Here is a 16752-nt window from a genome sequence, read left to right on the forward strand (position 1 = left end):
GTTCTACATGGATTTTTCAGCTTCAACAGAAAATATTAACTCCTAATTTCAACTAAAGTTAATTTGACATGCTGCAAAAGCTCTATTCAGAACTACCACTGAATATCTGCCTGTGAAACTCAAGCAGCGCAAATAGTTTGAGAAATGGTGAGTCCTGTTTCAGAAATGTCTTAAGTTGTTCACTACATCTAAACCTGAGGGGTTGTTTTGATCAAGCGTCTGCTGACAAATGGTTCAACTTTTATGAAATATGATTTAGAAATTGCTGCAAAAGTTCAAATTTGATTTGCATTGATTATTTTATCTTCTGCTGCAATGATCACAAACAATGCAAAACAGCTATTAGAAATATGCTGTTTTAACCCTGAGGGACTTCAGTGACTTTGAGCTCAGTTCTTTGAAAAATAAGTCATATGAAGATTTGTTGACATATATTCATCTGCTCTGTTACGTTCGAATTTGGGCCAGAAAACCTACTGTAATCACTTCCTGAAACTACATTATGTGACAGTGGAAATTAAAAGGAGAAAACCTGCTCTGATCAAGCTAAACACTAAAAGATGAAGACTGACTCACTCGGGTGGAAACTACCAGAACTTTAAACTGCTGAAATGTTCTGCTTTCCACTCAAGTGGAATCATAAGAAGGAAGGTTCTTTTTTGTTTACTTTGCAGTTGTGTGTGGGCATTTGGCATCATATTGCTAGTTCTTTTTATGGGAACATTTTGTGTATTTGTTTGATAATATTTCCACTGTTTATGGTCATTCTGTGTGTTTATGCTTGTTTTTTGACCCTTTGGACTTTTGTGAGTCAATTTTTGTTCTCCATGTGCCTCGTTTTGGCTTTATTTCAACTACTGGTTGTTATTTTGTTTTTTCATTGTCACTTTCATTTAACTTTCGTGTCCCTTTTTGGTAACTTCTGTGTTGGTGTGTTTAATGTGATTCTTTTGTCCTAATATGGTTTTCTTTTTGCAAAAATGGTAATTAAGTGTCTGTGATACCCACCTGACCTTTGCCGATCCATCTGTGCCAGTGAGATTTTGATAACTGCTGCCAAGATCAAGCTCTCAATCATCCTTTTTACTAATTCTCTTTTGCTTTGTTTTTCATGTGAAACAAAAATTGCCGAGAGAATCGGAGAAGAAACGCTGTGATTAAGACAAAGTCAGAACTACACTTATCTGACTAAGGCAGAATGATTAACAACCACTGGGTTACAGAAACCTGGGCTTATGGCTTGTGTTGATCTGCAAAAAGATGAACTTGGCCGACTTTTTCACAACAGCAGAAGCTAAAGAACAATGTGCAGGTTTGAACTGCAGCCACTTAAAGCGAGTGGAGCAGCACTGAGGAAGGTCAGGGCGTTTGCAGAAAGCAGCTGAGGATCTACATTTTCCACAACCTATTTCTGGCTGCATACTAGATCATCCACGTCACAGCTCGGGCCCAGAAAGCCCAGAGAGACACAAACAGAGTCACACCTGCTACTGTTCAGAGCTGCTGAGTGAGAGGGCAGCCATTAAAGAACAAGAGAAAAAGAGTAATTAGCTGTTTCTGTTCTGCAGGTCTGAATGACAAAGAGGGACTCAAGCTCAGCTAATTAGTGAACGTTAGATCTGCCGTCGCTGAGGAGACATGTGGACGCCTCTGAGCCGACAGATGAGCAGAGCCGAACAAAGACGGGAAGCAGAGACAGGACGGTGGGCTGCTCCCAGATCCTCCGCTGAGACAGAGGGAGGCAGGCCGCCGGCTGCCGGCCTTACATAACACAGCGTACCTGCTTGAACCACCGTCCTGCTGCAGCCCGGTGTCACGCAAGGCACCACAGAGAACAGCACGGAGCTGAAAATATAACAGGGCGTGACAAAAAGCAGCCTGAGGATAAGAAAACGTGTCAACTGAACTCTAACAACTCGGCTAACTGTTCCCCATTGATTAGTATTTTTAAAATGGTCAAAATAATGTATCTAGGTCTCTTGACACAAACAGAGCAGTTTGCTGAGAGTTTTCTGTTGTTTGCTGCAGGGAAACACTCCTGTGGTCAACATTTGTGTGTTTCCTTTAACATATCAGTTGAACTGGCATGAACGTTTGCACAGACTTTATAATTCCCACATCCTACAAAATTGATGATCCTTTGAGTTTTAATCTAAAGCCACCATCACGCTGACATATGTGATGAAACAGAATCAACAAGCCAACAACTACACACACACACAGCATATAAATGTAGCAATGCAAGTATTCTACATTGCTGATGCACAAAATGTTTTATTAACCATTTGAGTTACTTGATTTAAAGACTAAAATGCAGGATTTGCACCTGCTACGTATCAGAACTGCAAACTATACTATGTAAAAATATGTTTTAACAATTGTGTTATATTTTTCTCATTTTCATCACCAGGATAAAGCAGTAACAACTAAGCGGTTTTCATTCTGTGATGACAAACAGGGGGTGTGGCTAAAATTAACCAGTGTCATCATTAGGCTCAGCTAAGAATAAATCATGGCTCATACTAAATGTTTTAAGGTTTTTATTAGCAGATGCAGTTTGCCTGCAGATAATGCAGGTATATGCTGTTACTGTGAGCTCAGGAATAAACTTTGATTAAAGAAACAAACGTTTTATATCAGGGCCACCTAACCTCTATAGAAAAATGTTTCATTTTTAGGTGTGATGCAGTCAAACTGACACAAGTAAAGCAACCACAACTGAACTTCCATGGAAAAAGATTTGTTTTTTTATGGCATTACAGTTGACAGTTGTATGCGATCATCATCAAATGCCCCGACTTCTCACGCCTACGTGATTACACCATCCCCACACTGCCCCACAAGTCTAAAAGCTTTCACTGTCGCAGCAGGATTCATCCGTTTGATACGGATCTCTGGAAACATTTACTCCCACACTGATTTTTACACCAAAACCATTTAAAACCATGGTTTATTTTTACGCCTCACGAATTCTCGTGTGCCACTCTATTTTGGAAGTGTAATAAACTGTGGTCTCCTTCAAAAACTGTGCTGCAGTTTTTTTGTTTGAGCCAAATCAAAGCGGGAGTCCACAGGAAGTCCCCTCTGCTGCCTCCCTGCCTGTACAGACAGACAGACGGACAGACGGACAGACGGACAGACGGACAGACGGACAGACGGACAGACAGACAGACAGACAGACGGACAGACAGACAGACGCACACATGGATGGATTAAGCTTCTATATTTGTCCGAGCTGCTAGAAGACTCGGGTCTGGTAAAAGGTCAGCGCTGCCTGAAGCAGGACGCCGCTGGAGTGTGAAAATGATTTGTCTGCTGCTGGACATAATGAGCAGAGAGACTCACAGCAGCTGGAAGATCCTGGTGTAAAGTTGTGTTTGTGATGTTGTTGATGCACTGACCCTTTAACTAAATGATTTTATTTATGTGACAGTTTAACTAATAAATGGGACAATTAATTGTGACCTTAATCGAGTGTGTGTAGCTACTTGTTTTTAACTGTTACTCCACTTCATTTATTTGTATGGTGGATTTCTTCTCTGGTTCACCAGTTAAACTTATAAAGTAATCGTCCCAAACAAAAGAAGCACAGAACAACATCAGAGAAGCCTCATGAGCTGATTAAGAGTTTAGAGTTCATTCCTGTCATGTATATTGTATAATATAAATCATACTTTGTAATAAAAGAGGAGTTTAGTGATGTTTCAAACGAAAACAGAAGTTAGACAATGATTTTTAGCCTCTTATCTATCAACTCATTTGGCCCCATTATCTATAACACAGCAGACATCATGACCCACTGCAACTGACTGAGTTACGTCAAACTGTTAAGTTGCTCTTCAGTCAATTTTAATGAAGCACTTTGGCTGATGAATCATGTCCAAATGTATTTAATTTGTTATTTACCATCACATGGGCCAAATATTAGGACTTGTATATATCAGGCAGAAACTTCTCTGACTTTGATGTAGACAGTGCTCAATAGAGGTGCAGTTACCATTATTGTCCACTAAGTGAAAACGGCCAATCACCACGTCCTTCAGCACAAGTTAACATCATTAAATGCCTTGTTTTTGACCTCCGAGCCAAACATTCAGTGATTTACAAGAAGCAGGAAATTCACACATGCGAGAACCTGGAAATAAGTCACTGCCTTAAAGGACTTAAAACTGTTGTAGAATGATTTTCCTTTAAATCAAATGATCCACGTCTTGACTAATCGCTGCAGCTCTAATGTAAATAACTTGATTTCAACCAGTTTCCCCACACTGTGAAGAAACAGTCCCACAGGTTCATGTCAGCCTCTGTGTGATGATCTAAATAAATCCTAGTCTCCATCAGTCAGACTGTGTGAGTTCAGTACTAAGGCATGTCTGATTGTGACACCGGTGTCTGCAGAACCACACCTCTGCTATGGCAATGAAAACACCTAAACACAGATACAGGCAGTCACATGCACCAACTTCCATCACTATGTGGTGAACTATCCCTGGTCATTGTTTTCCTTTACTTTCAAGGCATTTTTCAATGCCTTTTAAGACTTTCCAAAACCTGGAGGACCCTGAGTGTGTGTGAACAGAAACTCGAAGCCGGCCAAGCCTCTACTGGGAATGTGTGAGAGTCCACCACCTGTCCACACACTCAGTGCAATGCAACTACATGCTGCTTGTGCTTTTGCAGCCAGCGCAGTGGCCTAAAGAATTCCCTCCAGGAATTTACAATGTTGCGATCACAGCAATGAATCCAGTCAATCCCCCATGAATTCTGTGTAAAATTGCAATTTTAAACATCATAATAACACTGCAACATGCCTCATTGTATTTTAGAAAGCTTGTTGTGACAAAAGGCATTTTAGGCTGCAACAATCACAAAAAAGTCCTGGAGGGACTGTAAAATACCAATTGTGTGTTATGTGTGAGCTTCAACAAATACTGGGGCTCAATGTTATTTCATTGGCAACTCTTCCCATAGTTTAACACTGTTTTGTTTTTTAGAATTCAGACTGTATTTTATTTTAATTAAATTGTATCAAATTTATTTTTTCTCTGTTTGTTCATACATGTGTTTGTTTGACATAAAATTTCTTAATACAATTCTCAGAACTTTTGATGAAATATTATTGCAATTATTACATTATGTGACATGTGCTTTATTAGATTATATATTAGTTTTACCTTTTTTAGTAGCAGCAGTAGTATTAACTAACTTAACTATAACTCTACTACTACTACGCACTATTAATATAATTGTAGTATAACTACTATATATATGATCACTATTATCCTGTACTGAAATATTTATTATAAATACCCTTATATTTTGAGCACAACCACATTCTAATGTGCAGACCTGCACCTTTTATTATTACACTTTGTGTTTGTACATGTTCAGATTTGCTTTTTTTTTTTCTTTTTTGCATGTTGGCACAACAATTTTCTTTTGGATGAATGAAATGATATTTTATGTTTACAAGTTACATGAGAAAAACTCCAGATCTTTCAAGAAAGCCAGTGCTTTAAAAATGCTGTGCAGAAACAAAATAAAACCTAAATGTCTTTACTCCTAAAGGGTTAACAGTCTGACAGGTTCTCACAAGGATAAAGAACAAACACACATACACAAACAGGCCAACAGAGGCTGCTTTGTCTGTCGACCTGTATATTCCCCTCTGCAGCAGGCAGGTCTGTTCCCCACAGCAACCAGTAAATACTGCAGCTCTGCTCCAATCACAGCACGGTAACATCACATCACTGCTTTATCAAGATGGGACCATTCAACAGGAAAGGGGGGGGGGGGGGGGGGGAAACTACAGTGAACAGAGAGGGGTGTGTCACCGAGACTGACACAGGCTGCAGATAACAACACACACACGGGAGGTCGACATTAACATAAGAAAACTTAGCCGTACTCTTTGTTTCAATCCCAACACAAAGAGGAGCACATGGTCTGAGCCGATTTCAAATACACAGCTCAACAACAACTCTGGGGTTAAGATGACACCACAGACAGAAAATAAAGAGAACAGTCCACGTCTCAAAAAAACAGCTAAACATACTGAATTTGTTGCTCTGTTGGAGACTTCTCTGCATTTTTTCTATTGGTTTTTGGGGAGATTTTTGTGAGGGCCTGTAAGGACAGGAAATAAAATGTACTCCAGAAGTGAAGCGTTTATACTTACAGGTAACACTGGTAATCTCTTTCCTCCTCTCCTCTACACGTGTGTGTGTGTGTGTGTGTGTGTGTGTGTGTGTGTGTGTGTGTGTGTGTGTGTGTGTGTGTGTGTGTGTGTGTGTGTGTGTGTGTGTGTGTGTGTGTGTGTGTGTGTGTGTGTGTGTGTATGTGTGTGTGTGTGTGTGTGTGTGTGTGTGTGTGTGTTGACCCCTCATTGAAATCAAGCTGTGTTTACATGTGTGTTACAGGTGTGAAACAACTCTGGACAGTGTGTTCACATGCACCTGACTAACCAGGTTACACAGACAAACCAGCTTTCTGGAGTAATCGGCTAAAGCAGTTTACACACACTCTCATCATGCACCTGGTAACTGGAGATCTAATAATGAGTTTCTCCTTCATCTCAGACTTATTTTGGAAGCATGGCTTCTGAAAGGTAACTAATCACAGAAAATGCTGTGTTCTGACTATCATCTTCTTATTTTGATGTATACATGTCTCTGCAGAGTGACAGCACAGTTACTTGTCCTTGTGTTTTGCACATGTGCTGTGTGAGAAAAATGGTTAGAAACCTGGTTGGCATATATGTGGCAAATTGGCATCTTCTGGGAGAATTTACTGTTGAAATCAGTTTTGGCTGAGAAAGTGCATATCTATGCAGTTTGTTGTCACCAGCTCAAAGTATTTAAGTAATTCTCGCTCTTCTACATGGACGCTGTACAATGTCCCCAGAACTTGGCAGAGCAGCCTTCTGCTTCTGGAACCATAATCAAAATTCTGTACAACTTCCTGGATTCATTTCTCTAGAAAATAATTTAAGACTTTTTTTAAAACATAAACTAGCAGAAACATGCACCTACTATTCTTAACTGAAAGTCTACTGTATGTTTCATTCATGATGCCCCATTTGCATGTTGTTGTTCCCATTGATGCACTTATTGAGCCTCTTGGCCTGGTCTCCCTCACAAGAGATCTCAAGAACTGTAAACTGGTTAAGTATATGTAAACACACTGAATCTGTGTAATGAGCTCTGCTTTCATCCAGACAATCGTCTCTGCCACTTTCTCCGTCAAAAGTTGTTTGAAACCTAATTACATGTACACAAGGCAGAGAAATCAGCCCTGTCATGCAGAAATTCACCTAAGGAATTATTTCAGAGCTTATTAGCAGCATCTTGATTCCAGCAGAAAACAAAGCTCAGCATGAGCCACTTTCCATCCATTTGAGGATGAGCAACAGATGAAAACCTCAAATGTAAACTGCTGTCTGAACGACAAACCTCCTCCTTTTCGTAACAGTCAACCTGCAGAGTCTGCAGAGATTTTTCTAGATGCATCCTGTTTACTCCCGTTTATTATGGTAGTGATCACTGTTAGTTTAGAGTAACTATCACAAAATGAACAGTGGGGAATATCACTGAAGCATAACACTGATCATCTGCCCGATTAGCCTGGGTGCAGGATGTAGTATAGAAAAAGAAGAGGACAAAGGCCCTAGAATTGAGCTTTGGGCCACTCTGGTGGAGAAGCAGTCACAGCTACATAACCGTCTCTGTGAAATTACCTTGAAGGTTTGTCCAGAGACTCTGCAGGGAAAATTTGCCTCACCTCTGTCACTTAACACAATTACAACTGAAAATAACATTTCTACATCTGAGAACCAACAGAAACAGCAAAACACCTGGAAAGGCTAACAATTCCTCCACAAGTGAAGCATTTTAAATGGTTTGTAATTCGAACGGTGAATGTGAAAGAGCTTTTGTCAACTCAGATTGGGGTGTTAAACAGGCTGAGGAGGAGCTTTTGTCCCAGGGAGGAAATTACGGCAATTAACAGATTGGACCCACACAGAAAAACACTGTTTTTATCCAAGTGTCATCCATTCAGGCTGAAATGAGACAAGCTTCTGTTCAGTCTCCTCTCTGAGGATCTCTGCTGGAAAATGGTCTGTCGCACCTTTATTCTCTTCTGCTTGCAGCGTGTGATAAAGGCTGTTTGTGTGTTAGAAAACATGTCAACTCCTTAACAAGTCATTGAATGCTGCTATGGACATGAGAAACGATGTTTTAGGGGAAAAATAAGTAACTTGTCTATAATGTGACAACTGGAGAAACAAACACTAACAACAACTAACAGCAAACAGTTAATATTTTTTTATTATTTACTATCAAATGGTCTCAATTCAGGCTTAATGTGATATCAGCTGTGGTTAAACTGGTTAAACTGGGTGTGGCTGACCATAAATACTGTGCATCAGTGAGTTACGGTGGTGGGGAAAGTTTGTGGTGGAGTAACCTAGTTACCTAAATCCACTGAAGTGATGAAGAAGAGTAAATATAACAACACAGCATGTTGTGTTGACATTTTTCTCTGGTTTCTTACACGTTCAGCTGATCACGGATTCCTAAATATTTCCCATGTGTAGATAATGGGCTATGTCTCTGTATCTCTGGTGACCTGTCCATCCTGTACTCTGGCACTGGGGCTGCAACCCTTAATGAGAGAAGAGCTTAAGGGATGTAATGCAAATTACTATAATGGAGGATAACAAGAACAACAAATTACATTCCCATCTAGCGGTGGGAGAACTGCAGAGAACTACTCAAAACTCAAAGTCAAAATACTTTGTGTCTGGGGGAAGCTTTCCACGAGCTTTCCATGAGCCAAAGGTTTAGGAGTTTGACTCCTAGTTTGTCCTGACCACATGTGTGTCCTTGGTAAAGACATAAATCCCAAGCTGCTTCCAGCTGATCAGGTCAGCACTTGGCGAGCATGTTGCAGGTACTCTATGTGTGTATGAAAGCACTATATAAGAGGACCATTTACCGCATGTGTGAATGCCAGGTTAGTCTTGAGCCTGGTCTTAAGATGGGCTACAATAAGCCAGGTAAGATCCAGTTTTCAAGTGAAAAAAGTCCACACCTACTCATTTCTGCATTGACCTCCATCCACAATCAAACTGTAAAACATTCTTCGGAAACTAAACAAAATGGTTTATCATTTCTCTTTCAACTCTTTACATCGTTTAGGGCGAGCAGACGACAAGAATTTCCCCAATAGTTAGAATTATGGCTTTGCTACAGAACAAGCACAGAATAGTATGTGGGGGAAAAGTTAATTAGATTCTAGTCTGGAGAGATGAAGTCAAACTGCTGCTGCCTCCAACTGTTTAGTCACTGATGCAACATTTCTAACAAGCTCAGTTTTCTGTGTACACAAAGTCAAGATGGAGATTTCAGATTTACACTATCAAAAGGTCCATTATAGGGAAAGAAAAATGATATACAAAAAATTACAGATTTAAAGGACTAGAATCCTGCTTCATGTTTGTGCATCTACTCTCTGAAAATCCAGCTACAATAAAACTTACTTTAAGTTGCTACTGCTCAATTCTGAGGAACTTAAAAGCTGCTGATCACTCAGAGAACAAATCAGTGATGACAAGCGAGTCATTTCCTGCAGAAGGTGATTGTGAGTGACGGCTGGAGCTCTGCTCTGATAAGCTGTTAGGCTCTGTGGAGAGGAAAGATACGGCACTCATCTCAGCCACACACAAACATCAACACTATTCTGGGAACAGCCCCACACAACACTTACAGGGACACTTTGGGACACGTTCTATCTGCTCACACGGTCATTATTATGACATTTTAAGGAGAAGTGTTTATGGTCACACTCTGCTGCAGCTTGTCACAGGGTTTAGACAGGGTCCCAAAGCAGACGCTCCTGATGGCTTTACTGATTTTATTCTGCTTGGCAAGAGCTCTTTGTACCAAATTAAGTTAATTAAATCACTTTTGGAAATTTAAAATCAAGGTGAGATGCTGCAGGAACCAAATTTTAGACTGATGCTGACCACGTCCTACTGAAGCACCTTTAGTTACCAGGCAGTAAGAAGCCATAGCTATTTTATAAAAACAGCAGCTTCTGGACAATCCACAGAGAAATGCCATGGCTTGCTAATGTCACCATTTTCAAATATGTTGAAGGGTTAAATGCTTCTGTATGAGTTTAAAAGCTTCCCTTACACATGAGCTTCATAAAACACTTTAAAAACCATCTCAAAGCAGCTACTTCTCAGCTCAAATAAAAACAATGTGGTTTACATGTGAAGCCATGTGTGCACCCTTTTTAAAATGTACACTGACAAATCATAACAAGAATCTGATCACATATAGACTGGCCGTCCTCATAAGAAGTATCTAGCGTTTGACGAATACTGTAACAAGAGTATTCATAGGACCCATAGGGGCGACTGTGGTGCAGGAGGTAGAGCGGTTGTCCACCAATCTCACAGTTGTTGGCTCAATCCCTGGCTCCTTCGGTCACATGTCGAATTGTCCTTGAGCAAGACACTGAACCCCAACTTAGTTGCTCCGGGTGAGTGTTGGCCAGCTGCATAGCAGCTCCCCCATCGGTGTATGAGTGTGTGTGATTGTGAGTGTGAATGGGTAAATAAGAAGCAGTGTAAAGCGCTTTGAGTGCCAATAGGTAGAAAAGCGCTATATAAGTGCAGAACATTTACCAACCAGAAACTGAAAATGTAGCCTAGACTCATACAGAGAAATAACACAGACATCCTGCAGCACCTGATGATCGATCGGTTAATTCAATCACTTCACACGCAGCCTTCTCCTGTAGCAAAAAAAAAAAACATTCTGTACTTGAATGGACAACATTTCCATCTGTCTGCAGATGGAAAAAGAGTGTTTGCATAAAAGCAGAGATCATTACATGGGACATTACAGTATACATGGAGTTCAATGGCTCCTGACCAACCTGCAGGGCTTTAGTGTTGGACATATAAAGAAAGATTACTGTACTTCCTAAACTGCAGCAGCAGAACCTTCAATCATTTGTGTTGTGTAATAATTTATATTTTAAGTCTGTACCATCATGTCCTCTGTTTGTTGTTCATCCTGCAGTGACAGTGACTGTTTAATATTTAAACTCACTGACTTTAGTAGGAACCTCCTGCATTTGCATCTACAAAGCACATCCTGTCACACAAGTGTCGGCCATAACGCCAGGCTGCACGGGGGGAGGGGAATGGGGTCAGTCTAAGAGGTTAAAGGTGAAGAGTGGTGTCACCTCCTGTCAGCCTAATGAGACGTGAGAGGAGACTTTTTCACACTGAGTTTCTAGTAAGTTGCTGTTTACTCTCATTTTCAGTTGACTAACAGAGCCACAGCACACAGCTGTTTTTCACACAGCTGCCTGGGTCCCAGAGCTAGTTTTCTTGTGACGTCCCACCCTCATGGGAACACCCACCTGAAGGGCAAAAGAAGTCTTTCATCTATTGGCCACTACAATATTTTCCTACTTTCAAACTTGGTTCTGTTTAAAATACAGGCCTCATCAGTGCCATGCTGTTCACAGCTGGCAGCAAAGATACCTCTGCTAAAGCTGCCAAACAAGAGCACCAAATACCTTCAGTCCCTCTTCTCCAGAGATACCCAGGCTGTGAATGACGGGTTGTTTACCTGGCACAGGTGAAAAGGTTTGAATACATTTATGTCATATTATGATTTGATATGAGATATTACGTTAACCTTGCAAACTGAAATATCACTGCCATTTAGTTACAGGCCAAAAACGATGACTAGGTAGCTCACTAATGTTAGCTAATTACCACTCATCTTTGCTTTGACAATTTCTTATTCTTTTCCTCCTAAACGGCAGCAATATTGACCTATCCAGGCTCAAAACACTTTACTGTAACTGTCTGTACTTCTGTAGTACTGGCGGCAATGCAAGCTCGTTAGAAATTGGGGAGGGTTGCGTCAGGAAGGGCATCCGGTGTAAAAACCCACCGAATCAACATGCGGACAATGATCCACTGTGGGAACCCTGAACTCACGGGATAAACCAAAAGGACAAAAACTAACTAAATATGCAGAAACTAACTAAATATACAGAAAAAATCTCTAATGGTGCATCAGAACACTGCATTAGATTTTTGTGAAAGCAAACTATGTTCAGTAGTGATGCTGCTAAAACTCTGAAAGGAGTAAAAACTTAGCAAAAAGAGTCAAAAGATGCTTGAAGTTGATGCCAAGCTGAGAAAAAATAATGTGGAAAATTCTGGTTTCCCACCGCTACCGTCCTGAGCTGTGAAAGGTTAATGAGAGGAACAGCTCAAGCTTCTCTTTGTTACCGTGAGGGCTTTTACTGTGGAGGGACAATGTACATACAAAAGAAAGACATACCATCACACACACACACACACACACACTTCATTGAGCATGCAGGAGCTGCTCCCACTATCTATGGGTCTAACATTTCTGATTTTCAGTGTCAAAAAACACAAACACATTCAGGTTAATTAGCATCCAATTAACAGATACATAAAATCTCCAGGAGGGTGAATCAGCTGTGTGTGTGTGTGTGTGTGTGTGTGTGTGTGTGTGTGTGTGTGTGTGTGTGTGTGTGTGTGTGTGTGTGTGTGTGTGTGTGTGTGTGTGTGTGTGTGTGTGTGTGTGTGTGAGAGAGAGCGTGAGTGAGTGAGTGAGTGAGTGAGTATGTGTAGGTTCATGGTTTTTACTAACCAACATTCTCTGGGTTTGTTGCTGCTGGAAACTTTCTAACTAACCCTCTGTTTTACTGCATTTCCTGCTCGCACTGACATATATTTACTACTGATTATATACGACACCGAGACAACAGCTGACTGATAGAAAACAGGAAATTTAAAAAATAGTCACATCTGATGGTGTATTTTGAAATATTAACTGACTGTAAAACAGACACTGGTCTGTTTGTTTCACAAGTTTCAGGTTTCTGCAGGATGAGTTTCAGACTGTAGGAAGTGAAAGGGTTTAAAGCAGGCTGTAAGAAACACTTGTTTCTCAAAAAGAATTTGTCACAGTTTTTTTTTTTGACCTATCACAAACTAAAATGTATAACAAAAACCACTATCTCTTTTTGACTCGTGTGAGGGCTGATCGTGCACTGAAATCGAGGGAAATGGGTTTTACGTTGTGGGGAGTTGGTTGGTGAAACAGGCTTTAATTACAGCTCTTCTGAAGGTGGGCTGCATTTGACTGTTGTGTGTGTGGGTGTTTTGAGCATATGTCACACGTCAGTGTCGTGCGGTTTTACTTTAGAACTAGGTTAAAAAAAAAAAGGTGATAAATCCAAATGAAATTGCTTAAAAATAAATTGAGTCTGATTGGATTTGTTCATATTAATCTGTCCTGGTGTCGACCATGTGTGGGTCGACACCAGGACTGGACAAAACAGTCCTGCCTGAAAATGTGATTCCAAGAAGTTAACATGGAGCTCATGCAGGATACGTTTTTAAGACCTTTTAAAATGCAAACTCCCAACAAGTTCGAATGAGATCACTGGGTCTGGGGGGAATTTATGGATAGCATGGGAAAATATGGTACACAAGATGATGACTGCCTGCTTATGAAAGCCATCACAAAGACAGAGCTAGCTTATAGCTGAATCATGTGAAGAGAAGGGCATGTAAGCTCAGATGTTTCTCTGCCTCCTCCTCTCACATGACTGTGTTTCCCATAAACCACCACTGTCTCAGAGGGATCACATTAAATCTTTTCCCTCACCACTGACTACATTTACAGCGAAGAATGACGCCCCGGTAGAAAAAAAGACAGATAACATGGATCCTTCATGTGTCAGGATGAAAGATGAGGACATACACACATTGAAGAGGGAAACGCTGCAGAACCAGAAGAACATATTGACTTCCCTTTATCATTAGATGTATTGTGGTATTGATCTGTTTCATGTTTGTACCTGTTTGTACCTGTACCGACTTAAACCTTTGCCATTCTATCCTAAAGGTGTTTTCTTCTGAATCATACACGCTGGGATTTTAAGGGACCAGTTTTTATGACATGTAATATGGAGCACATTAAATAAAATGTTAATCTGTATGATGATGTTAGCACTTTACAACCAATGTGAACTAGGTGCTAGTGCAGAGCCAGTAAAAAACACTACTGTTACGGTTTATTTGCAGTGGATTCCAGCACCACATTGTGTATTAATCTAAGTAAAAGTGAAGAAATGGTGACTTATCTCAGATCAATGGAAGACCACAGTTCTGTCAGTAAAAATGGTAACAACAGCAGAAAGATCACCTTGTCTAAACTACTATCAAGTCTATTTAGCTCTACGGTAATATCTGCTGGTTGTGTCTTGAGTTCCGAGTATGTGACGTTATAGCAGCCGGAGATATGGAAGCGTTCCCTTGTGTAAGCATGTTACAAAAAACCTTTTACTCCTTTAATCAATCAAAATCAAAGAGCAGCTCCTTGAGGACAGACAAAGGGACACGGTGACTGCTCAGTCACTGACCATGTACATGAGAGGATGTTAAGGTTGGTGTGTCACGATGCTTTTAGAGATTTGGGTATGTGTTTTATTTATATTTATGTAAGTTAATGTGATGGACAATTTTACAAAAACATCCATCTTCACACAGCTAATAAGAAATTGTAATTTTAAAGTTTAATAAGACATTTTCATGACTTTGTTGCAAAACCAATTTATAGATTTTTATTCACCATTTTTCATTCCTGGTTGATACAAAAGGATGAATCCAAGTATTATATTTGAAAATTAATCAGCAATATAAATATAAAAGAGTTGCTCCAAAATCGCTTCTTTTACACATTTACTGAGAATTTGTTAGAGCTTTGTTATTTCTTGCAAGTTTCATTTTACCAGCTGGGGAATATGTAGCACATACTTTATATCAGTTTCCTTGCGTGTTTATTACGTAGGTAACTCAATGCACCTTCTTAACATGTCGCCGTGGAACAAATTTTAGATTTTAATGTTAATTTATCTCTGAAGCCTAAGAAGGCCAGATATAATGCGTTTTTAGCTATGATTTATGAGATGGGCTGTAATCATACAGCTCATGTTGACAGTGATTTATGAGTTTACTTGTGTTCATGTTGCATTCAGATCTATGATTTAATGGATTTGTGGCATCAAGGCTGCAGTGAAAACTAACAAACATGAATTAATTTAGCTGGCAATGGACAATGAAACATGTCAAGTTTAATAGGAACAATATTAAATGTCAGTGGAGATGCTTTGTAAAACTAATGATCCAGATGCAATGATTGCTCTGCAGGCATCAGTTCTGCATGAAAACACACATTCATTATTCTCGGACTCCAAATACTGTGTCTTCACATCATGCAGTGTTTCAGTAGAAAACGCAATTATCATAACTTAACCTTCAAAGTGGCTGCTCGGCCGATTGTGACACACAGAGTGTTTTCTGAAGCAGCTGCAGGATCATTTCAAAGCTCTCAATCTGCAGGCCAAGGAGGACAGATCTGTCTCTCAGACTGAGCAGCACAGGGAGGGTTCCCTCAGGAAACACATTGAGATAACGGGGAAAAAAAGTTGCACCGCCACAGCACAGACAAGCAAACACTGATTCTCCTTCAAAATGGGTTTCAGCATAAAGCACCAAGAGGAAGTGAGTCTTTATTTTGCTAATATTATTACACTCCTCCTGTAGTGAAGAGTGAAGAACCAACAGTTTCCCATTGAGGATCTGAGTCACGTGATTTGAAGTTCCTTTGAAATGCTTGCTCTCATATCAACAACACTATGCTTTTATTTATGGCACCTTGTTTTTTGCATCATATTTTAGGGCTGCTTCATGCCACTGAAGCTCATTTCCATTGTCTGCAGGTCAGCCAATTATTTTCTCAATTAATCAATTACTGCGTTGATCTATGAGGAAAGGGATTCAGTTAGTTCTAGGCGTTAAGTTGCTCATCATCTTTAGCGGCCAAAATATGAACATGTTTATTTGCTTTTTCAGCCCCAGTGTCTTAGTGTCTTAAGCATTATGTGCCATATTAGGGCTGTCAGAACACTAGACTTGAATGTGAGCAAAACTACAAGTACTAAATACTTTCGACAGATAATTTGTACCCATTATTGTTTATTTTCACCAACTAATTACCTTCCCTAACACTGTCAAATGTCTTTGTCCAACTAACAGTCAAAAGCTCAAAGACACTGAGTTTGTCATACTGCACAACCATGAAATGCAAATTGTCACTCTTTTCTGTGGTTTTTCAGTTCTCTCAGTCTTAAACAAAAAAGGTTTATGAATCAGGATGTTGAAGTCAGCAGTAAAAGCATTGGAACTCAATTTAGCAACCAGAGTCTCATAAAAACCAGTTCCTAAATACAATACAGTCCATCCTGTCTCACAGCCTCTGTCCCCTGTATTTCTCCGTCCTGCCTTCTGGCAGCCACTGGACAGAACTAACAGGTACTTTATCTACTTCGTGTTTGTTCTCCATCACTACGCCCTATGGATTCAGTGAATTAGGCCCATTATAATAATAATGTAAAAGTCTTGAACTAAAAAAAACTAAAAATACAAAATTGTTGGTGAATGGAAAATGAGGAATGAATTGTCAACAAAGTTAATAATTTTCTTTTAAGCTGAAAGATCCATTACTTCACTTATCTCTGAAGCTGCACTGTAAACAACATGATTTGCAGCTGCAGCTGAAGCAAAGTAGAGCATTTAGCAGCTAAAGAGCAGACATTTCCCCCAGGAGCAGGAAG

At 40.0% G+C, this 16752-nt stretch overlaps 1 protein-coding gene across 6 annotated transcripts in view; it reads right to left on the reverse strand.

The window, feature by feature from the left end:
- rasal2 (RAS protein activator like 2) overlaps window positions 1–16752 on the reverse strand; it is a 75297-nt gene that overhangs the window by 44677 nt on the left and 13868 nt on the right. The gene's annotated exons all lie outside the window — the stretch shown is intronic.

Source organism: Channa argus, chromosome 14 (assembly GCF_033026475.1).
Source record: "Channa argus isolate prfri chromosome 14, Channa argus male v1.0, whole genome shotgun sequence".
In the NCBI taxonomy this organism is placed as follows: Eukaryota; Metazoa; Chordata; class Actinopteri; order Anabantiformes; family Channidae; genus Channa; species Channa argus.